The sequence below is a fragment of the Pseudorasbora parva genome, chromosome 17, assembly GCF_024679245.1.
Source record: "Pseudorasbora parva isolate DD20220531a chromosome 17, ASM2467924v1, whole genome shotgun sequence".
In the NCBI taxonomy this organism is placed as follows: Eukaryota; Metazoa; Chordata; class Actinopteri; order Cypriniformes; family Gobionidae; genus Pseudorasbora; species Pseudorasbora parva.
Genome location: NC_090188.1, coordinates 39,173,126 through 39,185,411, shown reverse-complemented (window position 1 = coordinate 39,185,411; position 12,286 = coordinate 39,173,126). Strand labels below are relative to the sequence as shown.

The 12,286-nt window shown below is 39.2% G+C and overlaps 1 protein-coding gene across 1 annotated transcript in view; it reads right to left on the bottom strand.

Annotated features, from left to right (window-relative positions):
• The window catches only part of hcrtr2 (hypocretin (orexin) receptor 2), a 125,490-nt gene that overhangs the window by 54,098 nt on the left and 59,106 nt on the right, over positions 1 to 12,286 (bottom strand). The gene's annotated exons all lie outside the window — the stretch shown is intronic.

Genomic DNA, 12,286 nt, shown 5'->3' with positions numbered 1-12,286 from the left:
ATTAAATTTACCACTAATAATAGTATGTATAGATATATTATATCTAGATTTACTAAATCAAGTGACTGACTATATACATTTTTGTGGGGATAATGCCATACCAAATACAAGTATTACAAATGTATTAAAGGGAATTAAAAGCAGCATTAAAGAAGAAAAACAAGCCTTTCAGTTAGGTGATAGGGCACAGGTTAAAGTAATGCAAGGATAAATACGTGAAAATATTATTAGGTGTAAACATAATAAAAAGCAAAAGATTGAGAGACAGATGAGGGATAATAATGTATGGCAGGCATGGGAGGGAGTATATACAATGATAGGACAGGAGAAAAAGAAAACATTGAGTAATCATGGGGACAATGATTTGGCCTTGGGTGAATTTGGGAGATTTGAAATATCAGATTTTAAAACTAAGCAGAGTTTGATTAGACAATTGAATGGAGAGCAGGAGGAAGTTATAACATCTGAGGAAGTTTTTAGGACCTTTAAAATGGTTAATACAAGAAAGGCAATGGGCCCTAATAAAATAAAAGATAGGCTCATGAAGGAGTGTAGTGTCACAAACGCCAGTGAAGATTCCACCGTCGGCCACCAGAGGTTAAACTCAATATCGCACTTCATTTCCAATACACTCTCCCTCTTGGACTGATTACTGCACACCTGTTCCTCATCATCATGCCTACATAAACTCAGCTATCACACACATTCATTGTGAAGTCTTGTTTGCTCTGGCTACATTTCTGAGCGGTATTCCCTGTTTATTCCTGCCTGCGTTTGATTCTGCTTTGGATTACCGTTTACGACCCCATTCTGCCTGCCGAATGATGATGCACTATTGTATATACTGCCTACACTATACTGTCATCTTGATCAGCCAAAGCAATATGCTCGTCTTATGTTTATGGATTTCTCATCTGCATTTAACACATTCTGATGAAAGGATTGTTTAAGCTGGGTCTGAAAAGTAATCTCATTAGATGGGTCGAGTCTTTTCTGACTGATAGATTGCAGTGTGTTAGGGTAAACTCTGCTTTGTCTTCCCCTATTGTTACCAACACAGGAGCCTAGTACCATCTCCCCAGTTTTGTTTACTTTCTACACAAATGAATGTATGGGTTTTTAATCTGTTTTCAATGTGTATGTATTTGTATATATATGCAGATGATACGGCTTGATATGGATGATACGGCTTGTTGGCTTGATCACTGAAGATGAAGTGGGGTATCGTAGATGTGTGGACGAGCTTGTTGAATGGAGTCAATCAGCAAATACAACCCCAAATCAGATAAAGTTGGGACAGTTTGGAAAACGGAAATAAAAAAAGAAAGAAGTGATTTCTAAATTTACTTTGACTTGTATTTCATTGCAGACAATTTGAACACAAAATATTTCATGTTTTGTCTGGTCAACTTCATGTCATTTGTAAATATGCATCCTTTCCTGTCATTCAGACCTGCAACACATTTCAAAAAAAGTTGGGACAGGAGCAATTTAGGGCTAGTAATGAGGTAAAAGGGTTAAATAATGATGTGATTTGAAGCAGGTGATGTCAACAGGTGATTGAAATTATGATTTGGTACAAAAGCAGCATCCAAGAAAGATCTAATCCTTTAGGAGCAAAGATGGGCAGAGGATCGCCAGTTTGCCAACAAATACGTGAGAAAATTATTGAAATGTTTAAAAACAATGTTCCTCAAAGAAAGATAGGAAGAGATTTGGATATTTCACATTCAACAGTGCATAACATAATTACAAGATTCAAGGAATCTGGAGGAATTTCAGTGCGTAAAGGACAAGGCCGCAAGCCTAAGCTGAACAACCGTGATCTCCGATCTCTCAGGCGGCACTGCATCAAGAATCGTCATTCATCTATAAGCGATATCACCACATGGGCTCAGGACTACTTTGGCAAACCTTTGTCAAGTACCACAATACGTAGTTACATCCACAAATGCCAGTTAAAACTGTACTGTGCCAAAAGGAAGCCTTATGTTAACAGTGTCCAGAAGCGTCGTCTACTTCTCTGGGCTCGGAGACATCTGGGATGGACCATCACACAGTGGAAATGTGTACTGTGGTCAGATGAATCAGTATTTCAGGTATTTTTTGGGAGGAATGGACGCCGTGTGCTCCGGACCAAAGAAGAAAAGGATCATCCAGACTGTTACCAGCAACAAGTAAAGCCAGGGTCTGTCATGGTATGGGGTTGTGTCAGTGCCCTTGGCAAAGGTAACTTGCACTTCTGTGAAGGCACCATTAATGCTGAAAAGTACTTAGAGATTTTGGAGCATAATATGCTGCCTTCAAGAAGAGATCTTTTCCAGGGACGTCCATGCATATTTCAACAAGACAATGCAAAACCACATTCTGCACACATTACAAAGTCCTGGCAGCGGAGGAAGAGGGTACGGGTACTTGACTGGCCTGCCTGCAGTCCCGACCTGTCTCCAATAGAGAATGTGTGGCGCATTTTGAAGCGCAAAATGCGACAACGAAGACCCGTACTGTTGCCCACCTTAAGACTTGTTTGCAGGAAGAATGGGACAAAATTACACCTGAAACACTTCATCACTTGGTGTCTTCAGTCCCTAAACGTCTTTTAAGTGTTGTGAAAAGGAATGGCAACATTACAAAGTTGTAAATGCTTTACTGTCCCAACTTTTTTTGAAATGTGTTGCAGGTCTGAATGACAGGAAAGGATGCATATTTACAAATGACATGAAGTTGACCAGACAAAACATGAAATATTTTGTGCTCATATTGTCTGCAATGAAATACAAGTCAAAGTAATTTTAGAAATCACTTCTTTTTTATTTTATTTGCACATTCCATTCTGTCCCAACTTTTTCTGATTTGGGGTTGTAATTGTCAATGGCAAAGTGCATTAAAGTTGTAGATGAAGTAATTAGGGATAGTCATTGATGCAAAACTAAACATGGGGTGTTAATACAGGGGCCATTTATAAGAAAGAGCTGCAAAGATTGTATTTCATGCGTCAGCTTCTGCAGTTTGGTATGGATACACATATAATGGTTTCCTTTTGTTCAGTCACTCCAAGTAACATCAGCTAAGTTTCTCTTAGAAGTCTATCTCCTTAGAGTTCTTCTTCATGAGTTGCTTTTAGAGTACTCTGTTCTTGTTCCTGTTTTACATGTGATAGAACATAAATCGATTATGGCACGTCATTACGTCCCCATGCCACGCTATGTTCTCCAACATCCAATCATAGCGTGACTTTGGCAGGTCTGTTAATTTTATGGGCTCAGGAATCCCGCTGTAACTTCACTGCGGGTGTCGCTGTTGGACAGTTTTACTTTACATTAAGAAGTATAAAAAACATGCGTTTTTATTATATACATTTACGTTGATTTATTTTTGTAATATTATGTATTGTCTCTTTCTGTTTTTTTGAAGAGACACTGCCCCTCTTTCCTCCTTATTGACAGCCTACATTTAGAATAATAGCTTTAATGAATAATGATGAAAAAGGTTTAAAAATCGTGACTGTTTGGATTGTTTTTTCTGCCGTAAAGCCACAGGCGTTCACTGAATGACCCATCTGGTTTGCGATTACAGATACAAACTTATTGTATTTTACTTTTACAATGAGCATAATAATTACAACAAAAGTGAAAATAAAAATATAGAGAGAGGATGCAGTGTTCAGAATGAACAGTCAAGTAAAACACACACCGCCCATAGCAACGCATTATGGCAACGACATTTCAGACTGACAGATACGTAAAAGATAAACAGGACTTTTCCGCCATTTGTTACAGTTTTGCAGACGTTGTTATATTAATTCTAATTCCAATTATGTTTTATTGGCCACAATATTATCGATGATTGTTGAAAAGGGCACTTTTGATTAATTTTCAAAAAGGGCAGAGGCTCGAACCCACAAAGTCTCCCCTCTGCACTTCCCTGTTGTGCGTAACGTTATGTGTCCTGTCACAAAATGCTGCGAAATCTCCGACACGACATTAATAGTTAGATTAAGGTGTGTACATGGCTGTAATGCTCTCCGATAATGCGACTAAAATAGGCATACTCCACATGTCTTAATCTGATTGTTATTTAGTTAGATTATGACTTTAATCAGATTAAGGTAATTAGAAATCGCTGTCTGCATGGTAGCCTCTTAATCAGAGTATTGTCTTAATCAGATTAATATCGGAGTATTGTTGTCCATGTAAACGTAGTCACTGTCACATGCCTGTCCTCTCCTGTTTGGCCCTTGTGATGTTTTGTAATTTTGTGCTTGTGCTCCTGTCTCTGTCTGATCCCTCCTCCTTGTTATCTGATTATTGTTTGATTTCTAACACCTGTTCCCTCTTGATTTTTTACCCTTCTTCAGCTCCTTGTGTTTGTTAAGGCTGCAACATACTCCGCAAGAACAGAGAAAAAAGTACTCGCTCCCAGGGCTGCGAGAACAAAATGACGTAATTTTGTTCTCACAGCCCTGGTTTGGGAGTTCTCAAAGCTTGTTCTCGACACATCGCCTGATAAGTGCAGTGATCAGCAATAGCTGTGTGTGTTTCCCTGGGCACTTCAACACTTCTGAGCTTTCCTCTCACAAAAGAGCTTGCCACTTTTTAAAGATGCACTTCTGCAATCTCTGTCACCGTCTGATGGGCGCAATCTCTCACCGTCTAATGATGGACACAATCACTGCGTGACGTGTTTGGGCTTACAGCATGCTCAAGCAGTGTTTGTGGATGAGCCATGTTCTCACCGCGGGAACATGACCATTGCGATGTTGCGGTCGAGACTCAATGATCTCCATAATGTCTATTGTCTCCACAAGAGGTGATACTTTGGTTGTTGGCCAGGGTGTCCTGAGGGTTATGGTGTGGAATAAAGCCCCGAAATTTTTTTTCCTCGGGCCACACCCCCATCTTGCATTCCCCCTTGAGGAGTGTTCAGACTGGAGAAGCGTGTTCCTATATCTCACATCCCCATCTCTCACTTGCTCAGCCACTTGCAGACTACAGACTACATGCCCAGACAGTTCATTTGATTTGACAACAGTTTGGTGAGGCACAGATAGATCTTTTTGCCTCCCACAAATCTCACCATTGTCGCTTGTTTTACTCCCTAACTGAGGGAACCCTTGGCATGGATGCACTAGCGCACAACTGGCAGTGGAGCCTCTGCATCCCCCAGTGAGTCTTCTTGCACAGACACTGGTAAGACAAGGAGCAGGTCCTTTGGTCACCCCACATTTGCCCAGTTGGACCTTGTTCTCCGAACTCGTACTCCTTGTTACAGCGCCTCCTTTTTGAGTCGAAAATAGTGGGTCAGCAGGACCTTGGCATCAGGTTCCAGAGAGGGGCTAGGAGACTAAGGGTGCTTTCACACTAGCAGTTTTGGTGCACACCTGGGTTCAATTGACATCAGAGTTCCGCTCGTTTGGAATATTTGAATGTGGTCTTGCGTCTTGAAAAGGTGGTCTGGGGTTCATTTAATTTGAACTCCAGTACAGTTCATTGCTGATGTGAACGCAATCGTATTAAATCGCGAAAGTGAAATACTGCAGGCGGAGAGCTGTGGATCTCATCTCTGCTCGTCTTCAGCATTCTTTAGAGCATTTGCAGTGCATTCGCGGCAGATAGACACAAGTGCGATTACGTACTGATGCGTTGGTAACAAAACCAACGGTTCAAAAATATCAAAGTGATGGGAGCAATGCTATGCATTTTGCCGTCATGCTCGCTGTCGATACTAAGCAACCGGGTAAACAGCTGCTGCTTTGATGACGCAAACAAACCCAGGTTGGGACCCAAATGATATAATATGAACACAGTTCAGCGGGGGCAGGGGGCAATCAAACTCTGGTTCGGTCCAGGAAATTGAACCAAGTATGAAAGCACCCTAAATCCTCCTGGCTCTCCTCAGTTACCCTTTTGGGACAGTGGTCTTAACTGCCCTGCAGAGAGCTCCCTTTAAACCTTTGCAATCAGTGGAGCTTAAGTTCATGTATATGAAGACAGTGCCCCTGGTCAATTTGGCCTCCATGAAGAGTTGACAAAGTGTGCCTGGAATTCGGGACAGCTAACTCTCACATGATTCTGAGACCCCGATCTGGATACATACCTAAGGTTACTACCACTCCTCAGATATCGAGTGGTGAACCTGCAGGTGCTGCCCTTTGGAAGAGGAAGACTGTAGCTTTGGCACTGCTCTGTCCAGTACGCACCCTCCTACTTACTTAGAAAGAATGCAGTGTTTCAGGACCTCAGACCAGGTAAGGTCCAGGTACCTGGAGTGTGACCTCCTCCTGGGTTCAAACGCATGGCACCTCACTAACAGAAATCTGCAGAGCTGCAGGCTGTGCGACACCTCACGCATTCGACAGATTTCTCTGAGTGGATCTCTGATTGGGGCAAATGTCCTCCTGTGTATTCGCTTCCAGTAGCCAGCAACTAGGACCTGCTCTTTGTCGTTGCTTGCTCGCCATTTCACTTCATGGACTGGATATGTGCAATATTTCCTCAGATGAGTTTCCCCTGAAGCCTTGAGTTCCTCCAGCACTGCTAATGCCAACACCAGAGTGCATGCCCGCTCGGTCAGCCCTTGTGTTAGGCAAGGTGCCTCCATGTGCATGATTCCCCCTCTGGGCAACCCCCACATGTGTCTTTCTCTTGGCAAGCCCCTTGCCACCCCTGGGGTTGAAACATTCCACCTTTTCGTGTTCTATATGCATCCTTTTTGCAGGTCATACAGTCTTGTTCAAAATAATAGCAGTACAATGTGACTAACCAGAATAATCAAGGTTTTTAGTATATTTTTTATTGCTACATGGCAAACAAGTTACCAGTAGGTTCAGTAGATTGTCAGAAAACAAACAAGACCCAGCATTCATGATATGCACGCTCTTAAGGCTGTGCAATTGGGCAATTAGTTGAAAGGGGTGTGTTCAAAAAAATAGCAGTGACTACCTTTAACTGTTCGACTGTACCAGCCCAATTTCCAGACCTTAATCCAATTGAGAACTTGGATTAAGGTCTGGAAATTGGGCTGGCCACTCCATAACATTAATTTTGTTGGTTTGGAACCAAGACTTTGCCCGTTTACTAGTGTGTTTTGGGTCATTGTCTTGTTGAAACAACCGTTTCAAGGGCATGTCCTCTTCAGCATAGGGCAACATGACCTCTTCAAGTATTTTAACATATGCAAACTGATCCATGATCCCTGGTATGCGATAAATAGGCCCAACACCATAGTAGGAGAAACATGCCCATATCATGATGCTTGCACCTCCATGCTTCACTGTCTTCACTGTGTACTGTGGCTTGAATTCAGAGTTTGGGGGTCGTCTCACAAACTGCCTGTGGCCCTTGGACCCAAAAAGAACAATTTTACTCTCATCAGTCCACAAAATGTTCCTCCATTTCTCTTTAGGCCAGTTGATGTGTTCTTTGGCAAATTGTAACCTCTTCTGCACATGCCTTTTTTTTAACAGAGGGACTTTGCGGGGGATTCTTGAAAATAGATTAGCTTCACACAGACGTCTTCTAACTGTCACAGTACTTACAGGTAACTCCAGACTGTCTTTGATCATCCTGGAGGTGATCATTGGCTGAGCCTTTGCCATTCTGGTTATTCTTCTATCCATTTTGATGGTTGTCTTCCGTTTTCTTCCACGTCTCTCTGGTTTTGCTCTCCATTTTAAGGCATTGTTGATCATTGTAGCTGAACAGCCTATCATTTTTTGCACCTCTTTATAGGTTTTCCCCTCTCTAATCAACTTTTTAATCAAAGTACGCTGTTCTTCTGAACAATGTCTTGAACGACCCATTTTCCTCAGCTTTTAAATGCATGTTCAACAAGTGTTGGCTTCATCCTTAAATAGGGGCCACCTGATTCACACCTGTTTCTTCACAAAATTGATGACCTCAGTGATTGAACGCCACACTGCTATTTTTTTGAACACACCCCTTTCAACTAATTCAACTAATTGCCCAATTGCACAGCCTTAAGAGCGTGCATATCATGAATGCTGGGTCTCATTTGTTTTCTGAGAATCTACTGAACCTACTGGTAACTTGTTTGCCACGTAGCAATAAAAAAATATATACGAAAAACCTTGATTATTCTGGTTAGTCACATTGTACTGCTATTATTTTGAACAATACTGTATGTGTTTTCTGTAAGTACTCCCTTTGGGCAGACATTGTGTTGCATATTTCCACATGGTATATGCTTCCCTGTGTACCTTGGTATTCATGTGTTAAGTCAAGTCCTTTGTCCATGCTAGTATCATGACAAGGAGCTCGGACTTGCTTAGTGCACTGGAAGACAGTAGAGGTGGCATAATTAGATTAGACAACAATTCGTCAGTCAATGACATAACTCGGAGTGACTGAACTAAAGGGAAAGAGACATTACGTCCTTCTGCCACTTCCACTGTACCGCTGGAATGGCCGGGTGTTCAATGTCAATTTTATGTTGCAAAGTCTGCACAGAGCAACATTTGTATGAGATACTTGACAGCGCAACGTGATCTTTCTCTTTTTTTTTTTTTTGCTGGATTGCGGCGTAATCTAACCATAATGCATTGTAAATTATTTGCTTGACACAGGTTACTGTTAATGATCTTATTTTGATTTAGAAAAGCTTTAAAAAAAAATAGAATGGCATTTTAGCCTACATCGTTTTCCCCACGAATGGGACCTTATGGGTTTTAAAGCAACATGCACCCAGACCACTATTAATATCATGATCAACTGAAGTTAACCTCATGCCTTTCAAAGATCGTATACAGCCCCAGATCACTATTGTTCAACATTCACTGCTTGTTAAAACATCACACTATTACTTTATCTGGACAAACTCAGTATCATTAGACAGAATAAAGACTCCAGCTTTGATATTTGAACACTGTTTATGATAAAACTGCATTGCAGTAACATTCATTTCTTAATTTATGTCAGGAGTGCATTACAATTTATTTATTATGAACAATATTTTGAATGGAATATCACACACACACATTAATTATCTCTTGTCTGCAGTGGCTCAGCTGTGTTCACACAGCTTGCAAAGAACAGCTTTCAATTTAGCTCTTAGTTCAAAAGTGCTCATCTTTGGAGAAATATTGATTCATTATAACAAGTTTGCAACATATTTTGTCAAACAGAATACCATTTCTATTAATTTGTCACCGAATTATCCCATCTGAAAGATTTGAAACATGCACATCGCTCTCTCTGTCTCCTCTTCATGATCTGCGTCAGATATGAGTCATTAGGCGTTCATTTGCTCACCGAGCTGTCAATAATCTCACTGCTCAATACTGCCCTCCGCATGATGTGCTATCCTGTGTGGACATTTCCTCATTCTGGCTTTGTGAAGAACGAGCCTATTCTACATTTCTACACATGAACTAAGAAGCTGATAAACACACGATAACTATGGAATAAGGTTTTTGTGTGATTGTTCATGTAATTTCGGCTATTTTATATCAATAATGGATGTTTACATTATGACTGCTAACAGGTGTAGCGATTAGCTCCATATCAAATGATAAATATAACATGTTTTAACATCACCATATGAATGAAATCCCCATTATATCGCGACAGGAAACTAATACAAACACTCAATGGTGGTATAAAGTGATATAAAGAATAAAGCTGTAATTTTAATCTTTTAAATTGTGTTATGTAGCTTAATGATAACTGAAACTCTAATGCACCTGTTGGACCATTTTGTTACAATAATTCACATAATGTTCTTTTTTATTTTTTTATTTTTTAGAGAGACTTTATATAATGTGGACTACTAAATGAAATACTGCATTGTTAATGGGCCATTTAAGTAGGCATACATTTTATAATGAAACAAGATTCATAACAAAAGAATAATGAGGATTACGTCTCATACATTCAAAAGTGTGAAACGATTGTCAAGTGAGCAAATTGAGCTGTTCTCCTCTCTAGACATTAGACAAAAGACTGCAAAAATGTCTGCAGGCCAAAAAACTTATTTGATAAAAAACAATCCATGGTCTTTTCATGTTTATGATTTTTTTATGTTTTATGAAATTTTTTTATGTTTTGTATTTTATGTTTCACAAAATTCATAGTTTTAGACATAACAGCCTCAGATGTTATATAAAGCATGACCACACTTGTGGCTTCACTTTAGTTGTAGTTATAAGTCGTTATACTACATTCACATAATATTGTTATACATGAAGAAAAATATTTCAAATATTTACATTTTTTTTAGGATATATATCTCTATATTAATAACTGTCTGAGTAATTTTGAATACAGCTGTAAATTCTCAAGTGTTGGCTTTCTAAATATATGTAATGTGTGAGAACTTTAGTTCTGTTGATCTGTTTGCTTTAAAGGCACAACACTTACATTTTTGGATTAAAATATCCAAAACCACTAAAAAAATATTGTATTTTTGTGACTTGTGTAACTTGTGTACTTACATTATCTTAAATGTTTCCAAGTATGTTTAAATCTAGAGAAATAGCCGATTTCAAAAAGGATATGGACGTATCTGTGCGTCCCCTATCAATGACATTATACCCGCTTTACCCTCGATTTTCTGTTTATTTTGTAGAAACCATGAAAACATCAAAGACTCTTTAATATATGATGTGTTTTATTCAACCCGATCACACATAAATGCGTATAAATAGTACCGAATGTATACGCCAAAACTCATTTTGGCGTGCATATGATACGCTGTTTTTCGCGTGCATATGATACGCTCTTTATGGCGTATATATGACACGCGCTTGGGTAGGTTTAGGGTGGTGGGGCGTATATATGACACGCGCTTGGGTAGGTTTAGGGTGGTGGGGTGGGGGGTTCGTATGTATAAAACGCCATAAAATGCGTATCATATGCACGCGAAAAAAGCGTGCCATAGACACGCCAAAATGAGTTTGGGCGTATACATTCCACGACATTGCACACTCTAACTATTTATACGCATTTTTGTGAGAATACCCTGGTTTTATTAGACATGTGAGCAGCTGTTTGGATATATTCATTGACAGAAACCTGATCATTGTTATATAGCTCAACACAGTCTTTTTATTTTAATCTCTATGGACACTATAGTACAAGCCTTGGCATGGATGTCATGGTGTTCCCAGTGTATAGCAAAAAGATCCTAAGTCCAGACATTAGCTTTCTTTGGGTGGTGTTCCTGTTTATTATAAAAGTATACAAAGTATTTGACATAAAATGATACTTCACCAGTGCTAATTAATAAAGTGCTGTTGTGCTATCGATGGAGTAGGTGCTCATGTTTACGTTAAGAACCGCATGTTCCCCACCATTCACACTTTCCTCAACTGATTGCCACACCTGTAAATATACCTAACTCAAAGTGAAGTGCCACACCTAGTGCAATATTCCCACAAGTGGCTAAAATCAGTAAATCTAAAAGGTGAATACCCAGATAGCATTGTTACATCAGAATCATCATTTTGGTTGAGGATAACATTTAAATCCTAAGTAATAATAGATCAATGTTGAAAATTAGATGCTAAGAATATGTTGGATCAATGTTGAAAAGTCAATGCTAAATAATATTGGATCAATGTTGATAGATCCATGCTTTTCAGTGTTAAAAAGACAAACATTGAGTAAATAATACTGGATCAATGTTAATAATTCCTTGCTTTTCAGTGTTGAAAAGACAAACATTGAATCAGTTTAATTCTCAACATGGGGAGGTTTACTGTCAATCTATCTGACAGTAATCATCCAACATGTTAAAGCAAATCCAAATCAATTGGGTACATTTCTGTGAAATGTGAGCACATTTATAACAACGAATCCACCAAAAAAGAACTCCTACCATAAATTGAACTCAATGGGATGAACCATTTGATTATTATTAGTATTATTAATATTAATGCTTTAATTATTGTTTTAAAATCCTTCATCAAGGAAAACATCTATCCTCTAGTGTTTTCGGCTAGCTACAGCACATGCAGCGAGATATATAATGACTGTGAGAGAGTCCTTAATTCTTGTGGTCATCCAATTATATACATGTTATATTAATTATATTAAATTTAAATGATTATTATTTTAACCCCTTTGCTTTCCTGTAAAATACTGTTCTTGAAACATTTGGAATATATGCATAATTTTAGTGTCTTTAGAAAGGTGACAATCTAAGGTTTGTTCCTAAACTGTCACAATCACTGTAAGTCTATCTGGCATTGAATTAAATTAACTTTGAACAAACTGGGGGGTGGGGGGTGGGATGTGAATTCCAAGGAAAACTCAATGGCCCTCATTTA